Source organism: Podarcis raffonei, chromosome 6 (assembly GCF_027172205.1).
Source record: "Podarcis raffonei isolate rPodRaf1 chromosome 6, rPodRaf1.pri, whole genome shotgun sequence".
NCBI classification, from domain to species: Eukaryota; Metazoa; Chordata; class Lepidosauria; order Squamata; family Lacertidae; genus Podarcis; species Podarcis raffonei.
This window is the reverse complement of record NC_070607.1, coordinates 7,760,383-7,780,245: the sequence shown is the minus strand read 5'-3', so window position 1 is coordinate 7,780,245 and position 19,863 is coordinate 7,760,383. Positions and strand designations below refer to the sequence as shown.

Sequence of the window (19,863 nt, the reverse complement as noted above, 5' to 3'; positions counted from 1 at the left end):
CCAACACCATCTCCTTTGTCTTGCTGATATTAAGGTGCAAGTTGTTCCCTAGGCACCATGTACCTGTAGATATTTTTTGGACTTCCCCTCTATACACTGATTCATCTCCACATGTTATTTAAAAGAGCGCAGGGAAGACACCTGCTTGTTCTCAATAGGCAGGGAGTTCCAAAGTGAAGCTGTTGCCACACTAAATTATTGAGTTCTTACAAATGCGGAACAGGTATTATGTGGCACTTGCAGTAGTGCCAATGCCACTGATCGAAGCAGCTAAGTGGGTACGTGTGGGGCGAACTGCTCTTTGCAGGCACACTGGTTCCAAGCTGCTAAGAGCTTTCTATACTAATAGTAACACCTTGAACTTGGCCCAGTAAGCAGATTGGCAGCAGGTGCAGCCCTGAACCCTCTGGGATAAACTCCATCCTAGGTGAAGAGCAGAAAGGATGAAACAGAGGAAGACAAAAGAAAAGGTGCAGAAGGACAACTCATTTTAAAAGCACTTAATGGTGAAGAGTCTGTAAGCCGAGGTGTTGCTGTTGTGATGTGTTGTTGCTATTGGTGATAAAAATTCAGATGAGAGGGAAACGAGGAGAAGGCAGAACAGCTCCCGAAACCATTATGAGACATTTAAACCCTCTGGCAAAGCTCTTGTTCATTTTAATGGTCTGCATAGCATCACCTCATGGTGACTGAAGTGGTCAGATGTGTCCATCTCTCTCTCTGAAGACCCTTAAAAGAGTCTCAAACCCACCACCATCTCAAGCGGCCGCTTCTGGGTAGAAAGAACATCTGTGTTTTAGAGCGGACAAACCCAGCTGCCTCACAACTGGCCATTTTCACCACCTGGCTTCTACACCCATTGATGGGACGGTGAAACAAACTCCATTAACGGCCGATTGTCCAATTTGGCCTTTATTGTACTCTGCCGTGATTTACAGTTATTTTACAAAGAAGCTGATGGGCTTTGGCAGGCTGAGTCGCTTGGCTCGAAAACCTATGAGATGAACACTGAGTCATAAATAAAACTTTTAACGAAATTATTTGTGCAACAATATACATTGGCTCACATCTTGGTGCCCTTTAACGCTTCCTATTTTTGCATTATTGATTAAACCCAGCTGCCACTTTCATTCTTCCCCCATGTAAAAATATCTAGTGAAAATCACCCTTCAGTTGAGCAAGCCATCTATTAACGTCACAATTAACAGCTCCCATCCCTGCTTGTCTTATTTAGCACAAGGTGGGAGTGGAGGAGGAACTTTCTGTGTGTGTCAACGAAGGCAGGTGTGCACAACTGAACCAATTGCATCCCACCATTACTGCATGTTTCAGAGGCTAGAAAAATCTCCCGGGACCACAAAACAAGTGGGTTTGACATATACCTCGCAAGCCACAAAGCATGATACCCCAGAATTGGTCATGACTGAACCTAATGATCAGGGGTCCCTTTACCTTTTTAATCTTGGAGTTGGGCCAAAAGGGAGAGGAGGAAGGTTATAAATGCCCTGTTGAAAGCAAACATATTCACAAGATGGTGCTGTTACTCCATCTGTGAATTAGCGTTTTGTGCCCTGGAAAGCTAGCAGAGGGATCATTTGTTTTCGTTTGCAATTGAAAATCATTCGCAACGCACTCTTAAGAGCGCCAGACAGCACTGCCATTTATGACAGGGAGAATAGCTTTCATGTTTATAATTTTGCTCCTCTTCACAAGTAATTATTTTATCTGCCGAAAAAGCCTCACATTATAATTACCGTGTTTTTCCGTGTATAAGACGCCCCCTATTTTGGGGAACTCCTCAAAATTAAGAAAATGCACTATGCACTGTCCGTTTATAAGATGACCCCTTATTTTAAACTTCAGAAATGTAGGAAAATATAGTCTTATACACGGAAAAATACGCTAAGTGGATTCAAATGCTCGTGTATTTATTTTAGGGCTGCCAAATTTCTGGATTTCCCTGGACATGCCTGGGATTCCAAAGGTGAAATCACCAGCTGGGCAGATTTTTTAAATTTTGGGGAAAAAAATTCCTGGTTTTTCCCCCTTTTGCATGCGCTCAGGGAGTGGTCGAGCAGTCGGTCAGTCGGGCGGGCGGCTGGCTGAATGCAGCCAGCATCTCTCCCTCCCCAAGTTAAGAGCCGTTTCAGGCCTCCCTCCCTCCTCCTCCTCCTCCTCCCCTCAGCGGCCCCCAGGCCTGGCCACAGCCACACACCTCCGCCAACCTGCTGCCTCTGCTCTTATTTGCTCTCTCGAATATGGCAACCCTATGAAACTTTCGAACAAAACCCCACGCGCATGAGAGGCATGGAGGTGGCAAAGGGCAAGAGTGCTTGCCTATCTCTCTCCCGCCATTGTCTACCGATACCGGAAAAGCAGTGTTGCCTAGTGGCAAGAGCTAGGGGCATCCGATGTGACAAGCTGCCTCATATGGAGCAAGTTATCTCTCATTGGCCAGGCATCCGGCTGCATGCAACTTTGCAATGCCTAAGCAGTTGGAGAAGTTCCAGCTTCTCCCTTTGGCTTCCGTCTAGAGCAGGAGTCAGCAAACTTTTTCGGCAGGGGGCCGGTCCACTGTCCCTCAGACCTTGTGGGGGGCCAGACTATATTTTTCTGGGGGGAAATGAACGAATTCTGATGCCCCGCAAATAACCCAGAGATGCATTTTAAATAAAAGGAAACATTCTACTCATGTAAATAAATGCTGATTCCCTGACCATCCACAGGCTGAATTTAGAAGGCGATTGGGTCAGATCTGGCCCCCGGGCCTTAGTTTACCTACCCATGATCTAGAGTTGCCCCTCTCTCTCTTCTCCTGACATGTCGAAAGGAAGCTCACAAAACTGTTCTTGGCATACAGGTAAGTGCATCAGATGGTGGAGGGCAGATAAAATTGACACCCCTTGGCCATTCTCTGCGCACTCAAACACAGTTCAAACACATTCAAAGGTTTTAATAAAAAGTAATCTTTATTAAATCGTTTTCCAGATGAAATACATTGTTTCCGAGAGATTTGCATGGGGAAATCTTTGATTCCTCAATAATAAGCGGCAGTGGGGTGAGGGAGGCCAGGGCCACATCCACACCATGTCATGTGCTATGAAGCCGCTTTAAACACTCATGGCTTCTTCCCCCAAAGAATCTGGGAGCTATAGTTTGAAAAGGGTCAGAGAGTTGTTAGGAGACCCCCTGTTCCCCACCAAGAGCTACAATTCCCAGAGTTCCCTGGCAAAAAGGGAACTCTACCCCTACCCCTGACGCTGACCCTAACTCTAACCCTAACACTAACCCTTAACCTTTAACTAGAGCCACAATTTCCAGAGTTCCCTGACAAGAAGGGAACCCTAAACCTACACATTAACCCTTAACTAGAGCTACAATTCCCAGAGTCCCCTGACAAGAAAGGAACCCTAAACCTACACCTTAACCCAAGCTACATTTCCCAAAGTTCCCTGACAAGAAGGGAACCCTAACCCTAACACTACCCCAACTCAGCCCTACCCCTACCCCTACCCCTACCCCAAGCCTAACCCTAACCCTAGCCCCAAGCCTAAACCTAAGCCTAACCCGCCTAACAACTCTCTGTCCCCTTAACCACCTACAGTTCCCAGAATCCCCGAGGAGAAGCCATTCCTGTTCAAAGCGTCTTCATAGCACTTCCAATGGACAGTGCGCCTAATGTGGCCTAATGTTTCCTCCCTCATTTTCTTCTCTCTCCCCACTGCCCCATCACTTGCAATGCAGCAGATGTCCGCCTGCTGTCTTCCTTCAAAGTTCCTTCTCTCAGGTACGGCCACGGCCTTGTCCATTGCTCACTGCCAGTACTTCGCATTCATTTCTCCAATGTAAATAGGGATGTCCTGCAGTTCTCTTCATGACTTTGGACTTGGGGAAAACCTCACCAGCTCCGGACATCCCTGTAAGGCAATGGCAAACAGGTGAGTGGGATGGCCCCATCCAACAGCGTCCCCCCAGACACCTCCTCTGTTTGGCTGCCTGTTAACAAACAAGGTTTCCAAACCACTTTGCATCCATCTCAGCCACCGTAGCCTCATGGCACCCCTAGCCTGAATGCAAACTCTTCCAGCAACCACCCACCAGCTGCAGCCTCGCCAGGTCCATTGCCAGACATCAACCAGCTTCAGAGCTGAATATCAGTCGCCTTCAAGTAGCGATCCCACTAGCAAGTAAACTTTGTGCTTGCCTTCTCCTTGCTCCACAGCATCCCAGCACCGGGCGATTGCCTCCTTCCGCTTGCCAGCTTGCCACCACAGGGCAGGAGACTACCAGGGCTGAGTGCCACCAAGCTGCCCATTTCTCTCTGGGGAGGGCAACTGCCGAGGCTTGCACCTTGGCCCACATTGATACCCGCTCAGCTGCCAAATGCTTTTGTGGCATCTCAGTCAACCCACAGACAATGGCAGCAGCTGGGGAGGCATCACCATGACACCCTCAGCCCTCACAATGGGGGCGGGGGGCGCAGCTCAGCAGCCAAAACACCCTCCCCCAAGTTGTGTCTATATCTGTGGAGGCCACACCGGACACCCAAGGGGGCAGGAGGGGGACATTTTTCAGCCCAGGGGCTGCATTTCCCTCCACATAACACTTGTCAAATGCACAAATGAACAGAGCAATGAAAGCAAGCCTTATCTTTGCTGTTCAAGGAATGGCATGCAGAGAGAAAGTTAGCATCTCAGTAAAAAAGCACTTTTTCACCAATCAGCCAATCAATCAATCAATCAATCAATCAGTCAATCAATCATTTATTGTATTTGACTAATAGCCATTACAGAGCCAGTTACAAAAGCATCAAACCCAAAGACCCAAACTATAGCTCCCAGATTCATTTGCTCTTCAGATATCTGGGCGCTCCTTTTTTCAGCTTGTCATAGTCTGCATTCACCGCATAGAACTGAAAGAGGGCACCACGGTTAAGTGTTATCTCCATCTTGGACTACTACCATGCGCTCTACGTGGGGCTACCATTGAAGGTGACTCGGAAGTGGAAGGAAAGGATCTCTAATCATTCAACTTTAATGGGCTTAAAAGCAATTTTGCAGGAAGAACCACAAGTCAGTGGCAGAAACTCAGGGATCTATCCTGCTTATTCATTCAGAGTTTAGAAGATTGAACTGGAGAGGAGAATGAAGAATCATAGAAGGAACCCAAGGGTCATCTAGTCCAACCCCAAAAGCTGTGATCACACACATCAAGCCTTCCAAAGCTGAAGCTTATTATTCCTCCCACCAAATGGCCATTGTTATTTTTTGTTGTTGTTTAGTCGTTTAGTCGTGTCCGACTCTTCGTGACCCCATGGACCAGAGAACGCCAGGCACCTCTGTCCTCCACTGCCTCCCGCAGTTTGGTCAAACTGTTCAAATATATAAAAGGATGTCACATAAGCAGGGAGAAAGGTTGTTTTCTGCTGCTCCAGAGAAGCGGACACGGAGCAATGGATCCAAACTGCAGGAAAGAAGATTCCACCTAAACATTAGGAAGAACTTCCTGACAGTAAGAGCTGTTCGACAGTGGAATTTGCTGCCAAGGAGTGTGGTGGAGTCTCCTTCTTTGGAGGTCTTTAAGCAGAGGCTTGACAACCATATGTCAGGAGTGCTCTGATGGTGTTTCCTGCTTGGCAGGGGGTTGGACTCGATGGCCCTTGTGGTCTCTTCCAACTCTATGATTCTATGAAACTCATGCTGGTAACTTCAAAAACACTATCCAACCATCTCGTCCTCTGTCGCCCCCTTCTCCTTGTGCCCTCCATCTTTCCCAACATCAGGGTCTTCTCCAGGGACCTTGTACTGGTCGTCGGGTCACAGCTTGTTCCAAGGTTCTGGGTTGCTCTTTTTCTCCCAGCCAGGCAGAGACACGTGACAAGAGGCAGACAGCAAGGAGTACATCTTTGTAAGAAGAAGAAAAACATACAGCATAAAGCGTAAGGCTCTGCCCAACTGTTGGCACATGGTTTCCACCAAATTTAACAATCATGGCCTCCTCAGTGCCACCGGAAGTGCACACTTCTTTTATAATGTGGGATGTAAAAAAAGGCCACCGTACCACAAGTATTTGTAAAAGCCCTTTAAAGCCAGTTAACACACAGTTACCTAAATGCAAGGGCAGCTTCTCCCTGCCTTGCACCAGAGACAGCGGCAAGTTTGTGAGGCAGTGCTGGACAGAACTCGATGCTGGCAACCCAATCCTACACTTTCTCCATGAAAGGTTCCTGATAGACTTTGTGGTTTCTGCTCAGACAGTTCATTGGCTTTACTCTCTTCCCAAATACCCTTTTAGCTATGCTGTATCACTCATTGCAATGCCTTGGATACAATTCGGCTGAGGAATGGCAATGCTTATATGGTTGGTTTTCTTACTCTAAAGCTAAGAAGCTGGTGCTCATGTTTTACTGTAGTAATTTGTTTTATAACTATTATTGTGGATCGAGGGCCCGACCCCCGCTATGTGAAATAAACACACAAGGACACGTGATATAAGGTTAATGGGCAAGAAAAGGCCACAACTTTATTGATGACAGCAGTGAAAAGGTATTGGCTTAGGCATTGGATGACTATAGGAGGTGGGTTTATTCAACAGTAGGTGGAGCCTGTTGATGCTCATCCAACTATAGGCTCACCCCTGATGTCACCGAGGGTCGTGCCATGGCCTCCCGCCAAGCAGGCATCGGACGGAATACACGACCGCCAGATTCCTTTAACGGAATAACCCACGGTAGATAGCATAGGCGATGGCCACACCTAGCCCTTGACACACATGAATCCAATGCCTAACCTGCCCACCAATACCACAAAAGTTGTGACGATTGCTACGAGGTATATTTTATTCAGGTTGCGCTTTAAGATGCAACACTTAAAGAAGTGGCAAAAGCTCTGCCCCCAAGGAGCTTGGAAGGGTGCTTATCAGCCTGGCCCAGCCAGGCCACCAGTCCCTGCCACTGGGTCCCCAGATGCTCTTCAGTGGCAGTGTCGCTTCTGAAAAGAAGCCAAGCTCACTCCCATCCTCTCAGGCCACGGATCCCTGGGATTAATTCTGAGTTGCGTAAATTAGTGGGCAGCTGCCATGGATGGGAGTCCAGTTGAGGTCCCATTCAAAAGCGCTGCCTCGCATCCATCAGTCAAGGACACCGAGGGGCCACTGGGAGGCGGGGAGCACGTGACGTGGTTTTGCGGGGATGGCAGTTGTCAGCACCATGCCAAGGGCTGATCCTGCCCTGAGGGGTGGCACTTCCCTGACATCAGGGTTGTGAAGAGCAAGGGTGCACAGGCTGGTCCCTCCGATTCCAATAAAGACGAACAGAGGAATCAGCTGTGATAAACAGAACGTTTTGAGAGCCAAAGCTGAAGTTGAAAACCGGAATAAGTCGCCTATGACAGTGTGCGTGGGAGAGGTCAACTATGAATGACACCAGATTCAGGTGGAAGGCCATGTTGATCTGTCATAGGCATAATAAATAACAAGATGAAAAAATCTTTTTTAATAATTCCAGTGGCACCTTAAAGATCAACTCAGTATAAGTTTTCAAGGTATGAGCTTTTGTGTGTAATACACACTTTGTCAGATACTTCAGCCTTATAACTGTTGAAGACTGTTATGACCAGTTGGTTCCACAGGGAAGGGCAAGGGATTCTTAAAGGGATAGATGACCAAAATTAGCTTCTAATTGCATTCTATACAAGATCTTAAAGTAGCTGTCTTATCGCAGAAGAATTTTAGAAATAGACTTGAAAGAGAAGTTGCTGAATTACAGCTCATTACCAAACTAAAAACTATGGAGAGACCTGATCTGAATGGAGATATTGGATTCATGTCCCATTATACATACTAAAGCTAAATTACTGGAATTATTAAAAAAGATCTTTTCCTATTTCATTCATTTCCTATTTATTCCGAATGACACCTGCACACAAACAAGCAACTTCCTTGGGCAGACAACATCTGCTCCCAGGTTGCTAACTAATGCTTTTTAAGTCTCCCGCTGCAATTTTTATTTATGAGAGAATTTCTAACCTGCCTTTCTTCCAAGGATTCCAGGGGAGCTTACATTATAATAAAACACAAGAATAAAACCGATCCAACATGGCTTATACAAAACAGATAAAAGCAGAGCACGCTCCATGAACCACCTGGACTTTCATCTGCAGCAGCAGCAACAAAATTCCCTTCACCTTCCTGCCCACCCAAAAATCCCAGGCAAACAGGTTTGTTTGCACAGGATAGCAATGCAGATGCTGTTGGAATCCAACTCCCATCGGCATAGCTGACGGTCAGAGGTGATGGGAGTTGGGCCAACAACATCTGGAAGGCACCAGGTTGGGGACGGCTGCTACAAGCACAGGCATTTTAAGAGCTCAAAGGAGTCAACATGGCAGAGGCCAAGAGATGGAGGGGAAACAGCTCCTAGGCTCTGCAAGGCCCAGAAAGCTAAATAATCCATCTCTGACGGAGAGGAATCCAGTCTTTTCTAAACCACCTGTGGAGAGGGGAGGGGACATTGCCCTAAAAAAAAGCTGCATCCTAACCCCTTAAAGCCTGTTTGCTCATTTATCTGTGCCTATTATTTATTGACAAGTTTTATATGACTTATTGTATGTTAGGGTTATCATTCCAGCTGCTGCAGAGAGGGAGGGCGATTCAGGAGTGTTGCTGCTACTTAAAAAATAAAACGAAATTCTTTGCAACCTGCTTTGGTCTTTCTAGCATAGCTAAAAAATAAAACAGAATTTTGTTGGCACCTTGGTCCCCCCCCCCTTTGCTTAACAAGCTCAGATTACAGCTGCTCTCCCCCTCCTCTCTGCCTTCCGCTGCTAACGCTTCTCTCCCTATGCCTGCTTCTTCTCCTCCTGTCAGCATCTGAATGCCGCGGCATTCCCTCACAGGATGGCATGGGCAGGGTAAGGGTTTATATACTGGGTAATCTTGCTCTTATGTGATTGTAATTGTGGGGCACCGGAATCGTTGCATCACATAATTCTTGATTGTGCTTTTCACTCATCGGCCAGGAGCAAGTTTCTTGCTCAATATTTAAAGGGAATTGCCGATGATACGAATGAAGCCAAACTGAGATATCTATTAAATGATGATGACCCCCTAAGATCACTCATGGTTGCCAGATTCTTGATCAGCGTCCTATCCCTAAAGAAGAGAAACGGACTCCTGTGCGGCTCGGATAATCCCTTTAAACTATGATCTATGTTTTAGGATGTAATTAGGTGATATCACCATTGATGTCTTCTACTAATTTATGAGTAGAGGGCGATGTTTATGTTACAAATTTATTGTAATGTATGATGTTGGTCTTTTGTTTTTGTTTTGCTTTGGTTCTTGTCTGTTTTTTGTAAGTTTTGGCGGTTTTAAATTCGGAGGTTTAAGTACATTATGTTGGTATGGGAAACTGTCGTGTGATGGGCCAATGGCCGTAATAAAGATCAATACAATACAATATACTGGGTAATAGATTGCAGCCTGGTCTATTGCTGTCATTTTATGAATCAAAGGTCTCGTTAAACAGTAAAATTTATGTAAAATTGCTGTTTTAGGGGTTGTTTTTCATCGTCTGGAACGGATTAATCCATTTTCCATTACTTTCTATGGGAAAGCATGTCTTGGTTTAAGACTACTTTGGTTTAAGACCAGACTCCAGAATGGATTAAGTTCAAAAACAAAGGTACTACAAGACCCTTAATCTCAGGGCCGTCCTTTGAGCCCCGCATAGAGCAAAAGATTCCTGCAGGGGCTGGACTTGAAGACCCTCGTGGTCCCGTCTAACTCTTCCATGATTCTGTAATCTAAGGGCATTGCTTTCAAGTGAAATCATTCTCTGTGCACTCAAACACAGTTCAAACACATTCAAAGGTTTTAATAAAAAGTAATTTTTATTAGATGAAGACAGGAGTGCCTGGGATGCTCTGGTCCATGGGGTCACGAAGAATCAGACACGACTAAACGACTAAACAACAACAAATCTTTATTAAATAGTTTTCCAGATGAAATACATTGTTTCCGAGAGATTTGCATGGGGAAATCTTTTCGATTCCTCAATAATAAGGGGCAGTGGGGTGAGGGAGGCCAGGGCCACATCCACACCATGTCATGTGCTATGAAGCCGCTTTAAACACTGTTCTGAAGAATAGCCCTCAGTCCACAAAGCAATGCACAAATATTTGGGTATAGGTAAAGGCAGGGCCGGATTTTGGTTTGATGAGGCCCTGAGCTACTGAAGATAATGGTGCCCTTTATATGTCCATCTGTCCTTTGTCAACAACAAATTGTCACTGTTTTTTGTGCTGAATACATGCTATATGGTAATTGATGGACCTAATAGGTATCTAAAGCAATTTGCACATAACAAAATATGTATTTTATCAAAGTAATTGTTGAACTGATATACAATTAAGAAGTATATTAATAGTGAATTTTTTTGGGGGGGGCAAGAGAGTGGCGCCCTAAGCTATAGCTTGTTTAAAGGTAAAGGGACCCCTGACCATTAGTCCCAGTCGTGACCGACTCTGGGGTTGCAGCGCTCATCTCGCTTTATTGGCCGAGGGAGCCAGCGTACATGGTACATGTGGCCAGCATGACTAAGTCTCTTCTGGCGAACCAGAGCAGCACACAGAAACGATGTTTACCTTCCCACTGGTGTGGTACCTATTTATCTACTTGCACATTGAAGTGCTTTTGAACTGCTAGGTTGGCAGGAGCTGGGACCGAGCAACGGGAGCTCACCCCATCGTGGGGATTCTAACCGCCAACCTTCTGATTGGCAAGTCCTAGGCTCTGTGGTTTAACCCACAGCACCACCAGCTTGTTTAGCTTATATGTAAATCTGGCACTGGGTAAAGGTAAAAGGTAAGGACCCCTGGTGGTTGAGTCCAATCAAAGTCGACTATGGGGTTGTGGCGCTCATTTTGCTTTCAAGCCGAGGGAGCTGGCGTTTGTCCACAGACAGCTTTCTGGGTCATGTGGCCAGCAGGACTAAACCGCTTCTAGTGGAATGGGAAACCGTGATGGAAACCAGAGCGCACGGAAACGCTGTTTACCTCCCTGCCGCAGCGGTACCTATTTATCTACTTGCACTGGTGTGCTTTTGAACTGCTGGGTTGGCAGGAGCTGGGACAGAGCAACAGGAACTCAGTTCGTCGGTGGGATTCAAACCACCAACCTTCCAATGGGCAAACCCAAGAGGCTCAGTGGTTTAGACCACAGCCGAACATGTCCAGCAAATTTGGCGCATAGAGTTGAAAAACCCACTTTCCTTCCCCTTTTGTATGATCTAGTCAACTTATTAACTATGAGAGAGGAAAGCCTTATGGAAGAATGGATAGCACGGTTCATTCCAATATAAGCTGCTATCAGTCAGCATTATCTACCAATTATACCATAAACGTCAACGCTATTGTTGCCTTAGTAACATACGTAGCATTTCAACAAAATCATAAAAGAGAGCTTGCAACGTACATGGAGTTAAAGTGAATAGGGTTCATCGGTATCAGCATATAAAAGCTGCCTTCTTTCTTTTTTTGTCAAAATGATTTTTATTAGTTTTACATATAATCACAATATGTAACATCATATCCTCTTATTAAATCTCTTGGCTCAACGGAGCCTAAATGACTTCCCTCCCTCCCCCCTAACGGTTTACAATATTAAATTTTACTTTTTTGCATTTCCTTTCCTATTCTTGTTATATCATTACTTGAAATATTAAATTACTTAACCTGAATAGGTAATTAATTCATCTTAAAAAGGTAATGGTAAAGGACCCCTGACAGTTAAGTCCAGTCGCGAACGACCCTGGGGTTGCGGTGCTCATCTCGCTTTACTGCCCGAGGGAGCCGATATTTGTCTGCAGACAGTTTTTCCGGGTCATGTGACCAGCATGACTAAGCCGCTTCTGGCGAACCAGAGCAGCGCACGGAAACGCCGTTTACCTTCCCACCGGAACGGTACCTATTTATCTACTTGCACTTTGACGTGCTTTTGATCTGCTAGGTGGGCAGGAGCTGGGACTGAACAACGGGAGCTCACCCCATTGCGGGGATTCGAACTGCTGACCTTCCGATTGGCAAGTCCTAGGCTCAGTGGTTTAGACCATAGCGCCACCAGTGTCCCTAATTCATTCATTCATTCATTCATTCATTCATAATTAATTAATTCATCTTACAAATCTTCAAATAACCCTGCTAATGATGTTAATTGCTTACAGTTGTCTTTCAAATATAATATAAATTTATTCCAGTCTTTTTGGAATACTTTATCTCACTGGTTCTGTTTTGACGGTTCTGCAAAGTCCATCATTTTCATCTGCCACTCTCCTTTTGTTGGTAAAAGCTGCTTTCTTTCAAGCAGCCTCTCAGTATTTCCTTGGATGACTGCCAGCAGCTTTTTAAAATATATATATATATATATATTATTCTTTTTCCATAACAAATTATACATCCAAAACATCTTTTTTACATCCAAATTCCTCCTTATTGACTTCCCTCCTCCCGCCTGAAAAACCTTCCTAGTACTTACTTTCTCCACATTTCTTAAATTTAAATTCCACCACCATATTATTAATTAATTTTTTTACAATCTAACAATATTCCTACCTTTTCTCTTCACAGAGCTTCCTTAAAACTTACAAACGTTATCTGATTATCACTTAATTTTTGCATACATTCAGTAAATTTCATCCAATCTTCTGTAAATCTTTGATCACGTCTGTCAGCGCTGCCCAAGGTCCCAGCTCACACAAGACCAACGCTGCTTCTTGCTCAAGTTAAAAAGTCTTTATTGAAGTTCAGTCTCATTTCCAGACGCGCAGCGCGCAACGCTACGTCTATCCATCAGACCGTAGAAGTCCCATCTGAATCTCCTCCCCCCTGACACCAGCTTAAGATTCTAGCCTTACTCCACCTCTTCCTCTGTTCTTTCTTTCTCTGGGTCCTTCTGCTAGTCGGAGTCTCAGCCCTCCGAGATTCTTCTGACGCTGATTCTCCCGACTCCTCCCCCCCTCTCTTTCGGGCTTTAGGACCTGGCTCCCAATCCGGGTTTTCTGCTGTCCCGCGCTCCTCCACATTTGAACTTGGCGCGCGCGCGCAGCCTCCCACTTTCCTTCTGACCGTTACACTTGTGTCACTGCTCCCCCTTTCGGGGAGGCTAGCTGGACCTGGCCTTCCCTCCGTCTCCCCACTCCCCGATGGAGGAGAAGCTGGTCCTGACTCACGTGACTCTTCCCCCCCACTGTGCTCTGGCGGGGGAACTGGCCCTACTCCTCCGCTACTCCTTTGGGACTCCCCTCTGGTTCCTTGTTTATGGATCGTCCCTCCTGGGATTCGCCTCGCCCTTACCATAGGCGCCCCCTCCTGGGAATCTTCTGATTCGCTGGAGAAGCTCATGGAATCTCTCGGTCCACTGTCATATTCTCCTACGCTCCCCTCTGATTCCTCTCCTCCGCTCTCTATTTGCTCTCTCCCCTGCTCTTCTGCTCCTGAGCCTCTGACAACGTCTGTTCCGGATCCTTCCTGGTAGTCTATTGAGTTCCGCATAATCCATCATTTTCATTCTCCATTCTTCAATCGTAGGTAACTCTTCTTGTTTCCACTTCTGGATCATCAAAGTTCTTGCTGCTGACACTGCATATAAAAATATCTTCCTATCTTTCTTATCTATCTCATTACCTATTATTCCTAGTAAAAACGCTTCTGGTTTGTTTACAAATGTATATTTCAATACTTTCTTTAATTCATTATAAATCATTTCCCAAAAGTTTTTAACTTTTTTACAGTCCCACCACATATGGTAAAACGTTCCTTCTTTTTCTCTACATTTCCAACATTTATTACTTACCTTATACATCTTTGCCAGTTTTACAGGTGTCATATACCATCGATACATCATCTTCATTACATTTTCTTTTATAGCAGTGCACGCCGTAAATCTTATTCCAGCAGCTTAGACCCTGTTTAAAACTAGTAAGACCAGTGGCATAGCGTGGGTTGTCAGCACCCGGGGCAAGGCAAGTAATTTGCGCCCCCTAACCCATGGATTTGCGCCCCCTAACCCATGGATTTGCGCCCCCTAACCCTAACCCCAGATGTTGCGCCCGGTGCGGCCGGCCCCCCTGCACCCCCCACACTACGCCACTGAGTAAGACAAAAACTTAAAATGTGCCAAGCCAGACCCTCCAAGTGTCCCTATTTTCCAAGGACAGTCCCTGATTTACAGAACTTAAAAATGGAAAGCTTAATGCTGGTGGTCAACAAAAGAGATTTAAAGACTCTCAGAAGGCAAATAAAAAAATATATAGTATAAACACTGACAACTGGGAAACACTGGCCTGTGATCACTCCAGTTGAAGAACACCAAAGATGTCATGGACTTTGAACCTGGTACCCAAGCCAACCAGGGCCTTTGATGTTTGCTCCTAAGGATGTGTGGGTGGGTGAATCATGGAGCAGCCCCCTAAAATCTGTGTGTGCTTTTTTAGGGGGGGAGGTATTAGACAAGTGGCTTGGTGGGCCCCTCCCTCCATAACTGGAAAGCTGTAAGAGTTGCCAGGGGTCCTCTGGCAGAGATGTGGGCCTCTGCAGGTGGCTTTTGACACCAACCCCCCGATACTAGATCCTGAGCTTACGATTCACTGCTCTACTTAAAATGGTGTTTAGTCCCTATCGTAAAACCCATTTAATTTGTCTTATTTAGTGACTCCCTGAGGCGTTAAAGTTGTAGGCGAGGACTGTAGGCAAAAATTCAGGTTGGAAGACAGCCACTCAGCGGCGTAGCGTGGGGGGTGCAGGGGGCCCCGGCCGCACCGGGCGCAACATCTGGGGGGCGCGCGCTCGCACGCGCAGCTCTCTGCCCCTACCTGGCTCACTCTCTCTCTCTCAGCGCTGTCACAGATTTCGCAAAAAATTCGCTATTGTCACACGGATCCACGGGTTAGGTGGCGCAAATTACTTGCCTTGCCCCGGGTGCTGACAACCCACGCTACGCCACTGCAGCCACTACTTGAAGGCTTGGATTGAACTTGCTGCCTATAGATAATTCACTTAGCAGAGGAAAACAGATGTATTGAGGAACAATTTAACTCAGCGATTAGTCACTCATGATCCCAGAACTAGGACTGGCAACATTCCCAGAGAGGCGAGAGGAAACCTATGCCACATTCCTAATGTGTGTATCTGTGTTTAAATATAGGGGCATACTGAATGTTTTGCTAGTTTTGCCCCCTCCGTTCCAAAATAATACAAACATTTACCTTGTTTGTTGTACTGTTTCCTTGACCCAGGGCTGCTTTGGTGCCATGATGATGTCTTGTGTCCCTAGCCAATTCCAACCTTGCATGTAGGCAGGGCCAGCGCAAGACATTTTGCTGCCAGAAGTGAAAGCCACATGGCAATCACAGCTCTGGCCACTCCCCGCCCCTCAGCCCCTGCTCCTTGAGGCAGCTGCCGCATTCTGCCTCATATTAGGGCCAGGCACTGCCAAAAAACCAAAGGAAAGCATGTTCAATTGAAATACACTCAGAGTCGAGAGTGGATTTCATGCTCTTTATTCAGCTCTTAGTGGTGAGGAGGGATGGAAGTTCCCCCAGAATGTCTGCTTTATATACATTATTTACACAATGGGCCCCACGTGATTGGCTAATTCCGGGATTCTCCTGTAGGCCAATCAGGTTGTGGATTCGCTTCCACCTGGAGTTGGATTGAGTGGCTCCTGTGGACCAATCAGGCTGCTGCATTCTGGATCCTATTGTTCTAGGACCAATCAAACTGCTGCATTCTGAATCCTATTGTTCTAGGACCAATCAGACTGCTGCATTCTGGATCCTATTGTTCTAGGACCAATGAAACTGCTGCATTCTGAATCCTATCATTCTAGGACCAATCAGACTGCTGCATTCTGAATCCTATTGTTCTAGGACCAATCAGACTGCTGCATTTTGGATCCTATTCAACTCAGTACATAACACCAATCCTGCTGGCCATTTGCTCCCACCCCTACAGCCAACAAAGTTGGGCCATGGGTTGGTGAGGAGGTAAAGGTCTGGCCCACCTGGCTTTAAAAGGTTCCCCACCAACAAGGACTAAGCATATTCCGTGGGCACAGAATGCTATCTGGCAGTTGGGTGCATTTGTGGTGGACTGGGTGGGCTGTAAAATGAAGTGGAGCTTTGTGGCAGAGGGCATGGCTGGCTGGCTGATATCTTGAACAGCAGGAGGGAAGAGTGCGGCTGCACTCAGGTCTTGCTTCCCAGATGGGCCACTGCCTGATTCAGAAAACATGATGGAGATGGCCCTGATTTGTGGTTTGTCTCCAGCATCCAGGGTTTGGAGAGACAGACTCCCAACTGGAAACATAGGAAGCTGCCTTGTATTGGCTCAGACCATCCTAGGCCAGTATTGTTTTCACTGGCAGGCAGCAGCTCTCCAGAGTTTCACACAGATGCCTTTCCAAGTCCTACCAGGAGATGCTGGGGGCTGAATCTAAAGCCTTCTAAGCATGCAAAGCATCTAAAGCATGCAAACGAAGGGTTTTTAGTTCCTGAGCTATGGCCCATTCCCCAAGCTCCTGTGGTTCCACCCAGTTCTCATGGATATTAGGCAGTGAATGCGGTCCTGGATTGTCATCCAGGGACTCAAGAGTTGATCACAAGTGGGGAAATGGCTAGAAAGGAGATTGAGTAAACCAATACGACTATGAGCTGTTCCTGGACTCACTTCTCTCTCTCCAGAGAAAGTTGTTCGTTGGAGAAGCCAAAGGAAGTTTGTACAGCAAGCAGATGAACTGCCAGAACTTTCTATGATATGGTACATTACAGGTACAGTGGTATTTCGGGTTAAGTACTTAATTCGTTCCGGATGTCCGTTCTTAACCTGAAACTGTTCTTAACCTGAGGTACCACTTTAGCTAATGGGGCCTACCACTGCCGCTGCACCACCGCTGCACGATTTCTGTTCTCATCCTGAAGGAAAGTTCTTAACCCGAGGTATTATTTCTGGGTTAGTGGAGTCTGTAACCTGAAGCATATGTAACCTGAAGCGTATGTAACCCGAGGTACCACTGTAAAGGTAAAGGGACCCCTGACCATTAGGTCCAGTCGTGGCCGACTCTGGGGTTGCGGTGCTCATCTGGCTTTATTGGCCGAGGGAGCCGGAGTACAGCTTCCAGGTCATGTGGCCAGCATGACTAAGCCGCTTCTGGGGAACCAGAGCAGTGCACGGAAACGCCGTTTACCTTCCCGCCGGAGCAGTACCTATTTATCTACTTGCACTTTGACATGCTTTTGAACTGCTAGGTTGGCAGGAGCTGGGACCGAGCAAAAGGAGCTCACCCCGTCGCGGGGATTCGAACCGCCAACCTTCTGATTGGCAAGTCCTAGGCTCTGTGGTTTAACCCACAGCGCCACCCGCGTCCCAACATCTGCCCTATTAGACGTCACTCCTGCGTTGACTAATCTGAGCTTTCTGCTTCAGAGCTCTCTGTTCTAATACCCTCAAGGCCCGCCTGGTCCTGGGAGGGGGGGAGTCAGGAATGCTTTCCAAGGACACTGATTCTCTCAGCTGTCTCTCCCCTGGTGCTTCTTCATCTTCTTGCTGTTCCTTTTCCAATATTTCCCAGCTTCTGCCCTCTGCAGCCTCTGAACTATGCCCTTCTGCAAACCACTCTTCTAAATCTATACTGTCCTTGTTATGTACTGAAGTTCTCACCCTGTGCCAGCAGGGGGATACTGTAGATAGTTTTCACTCAGGTCTGCATATGCAAATAAGGAATTGAAAGTGGCGTTCAGTGATTGGATAGTTACAGAAAGTTGTTACTGTTCCATTGTAGTTGAGCTCTATATAAGCAGGTTGGCTGAACCCTTCAGCTCAGTTCTGTTCTGGCCTGTGAATAAACAAGAGCTGTCTGAAGAATTGCTGTGTCATCTGATATGTTCACCCACAACTTAACAGTCTTCCTCTTCTCAGGAAGGTTCCGGAGAAGGGCGTGGCTGGCCACCACCATTCCTCCTCAGTGCAGCCCCTGACAGTGTGTGTTATGTGCAACCTACTAGCCCTTCAGAGAAGCTTCAAGTATGGGTTACCTTTGGAATCTATTCCATGACTCCCTGTGAATCTGCATTACCTTGGGGGCCATGTGTCAGCAGTATCCCCGGGGACGGATCCGGCCTGCCAGCGCAGCTTTCAGGCCCAGCCTGCAATGGAGAAAATACTGCATTCTTTCCCTTCCACCCTCTTTGCTTCTGTGGCACAAAGCCCGCCGGGCCTGCCCACATCACTGCATTGTTAAAATGACTAGAATAGAACGAAACTTCAGATTATATAAGTGCTCTGTATAAATTCTTGCACAAAGCACAGTATATAGAGGAACGGCAGCCTGCATTCAGTGTGTGGGCAAGCGCTGTGGCAACGACTGCCTCCCCACAGCCTTGGCCAGCAATGCCTGTTTGGTTGACAGAAGCTTGGCCACCAATCTTATATAGCAGGATTTCTTGTATATATTAACAATATCCAAATGTGCCCCCTTTGAGCAAGAGCTGAGGTTGCTTCGTGGGCAGAGGAGCCCTGCCTCAGTGATAGAGCATATTCTTTAACAAGCAGGGGGAAATCCAGTTCCCAGGACTTAAGATGCTCTTGTCGTGCAGCTGGGATCAGGACAACTTGAGGGCTGGTGGCCAAGGCTCTGCTCCTCACCTGCAGAGGCTGGGTGGAAAGCCAGCAGTTCCCCATAACCGGCAGAAATTCACCTAACCCTGTTGCTTCCTCAAATGTGCCTTAAATTATCTCGCACCTGCCCCTTTAAGCACCTGGGATGCACCAAGGCATAGCAGAACAGCTCTAAGTGTTTAATGGGTTATTGTGATCTGAAAAGTCTAACTTGGCATAAGGGATGTTCGTACGGGCAGCAGCAAAATTGTACCTGCATGTACCATTCTCAGAGAGAAAGCAGGTGTTATAAGAATTTTAAGGTCTCATCTACCCACTCTGGAAGAATGGCAGATGAAATTGATCGATTGTATGGGACTGGCAGAATTGACGAGCAGAATCCGTGACCAGGGAGAAGAGTCGGCTGAAGAAGATTGGAAAAAATTTAAGGACTATTTACAGAAATATTGTAAAATTTAAGAAAGTTAGATGGTGTTGGATTGAAATTGAGAGGTTTCTAGCTGAAATGATATATAAGAACATAGATGGGGGAAAAAAAAGGGGTTTGAAAAATAAGGTAATGCTACAAGCTGTAATGCTTTAAATGAAGGATTTGCTGAACAAATAATTTTAATTGGGATACAAGAAGGAGAAGTATGAGGAGGTCTGAGAAATTTGTTATTTAAAAGTATGGTTTATGAAATTTATGTTTTTGTTTAATGTTTCTGTTTGTTTTGTTTGTTTGTTTTGTTTAAAAATTGGAAAACTTAATAAATATTCTTTTAAAAAAAATATAAGAATTTTAAGGTCTCAAGTACAGAATAAATATTCAAAAGTGCACACGTATCTGAATATATAAACCATGTGTCTGAAATAGTATGGGAGAGCAATCGTGAAGCCATTTTGTCTCTCCCAATGACCTCACATATTCCTCTGCAGTAAGGGAGGCAAATGGGGAAAGCCTTCCCACTGTCTTTTCGCTTACAAATCCTGTCTTAAGGGCGTATTTGTGTATGAGTAGGGTGAGCCTGTGACCTGGATTCAGGAACTAAAGTACAGTGGTATCTCCGGTTAAAAACTTAATTCGTTCTGGAGGTCCGTTCTTAACCTGAAACTGTTCTTAACCTGAGGTACCACTTTAGCTAATGGGGCCTACCACTGCCGCTGCACGATTTCTGTTCTCATCCTGAAGCAAACTTCTTAACCTGAGGTTCTA

At 46.1% G+C, this 19,863-nt stretch overlaps 1 long non-coding RNA gene across 1 annotated transcript; it reads right to left on the bottom strand.

Moving 5' to 3' along the window:
- Positions 1 to 3,511: 3,511 nt before the first annotated feature.
- On the bottom strand, positions 3,512 to 6,383 carry LOC128415296 (uncharacterized). Its single transcript, XR_008330910.1, has 3 exons — positions 6,108 to 6,383; positions 5,799 to 5,903; positions 3,512 to 3,917 (listed from the first exon to the last, which is right to left on the bottom strand). It is a non-coding gene; the product is annotated as an uncharacterized LOC128415296 (long non-coding RNA).
- Between the last annotated feature and the right edge of the window lie 13,480 nt (positions 6,384 to 19,863).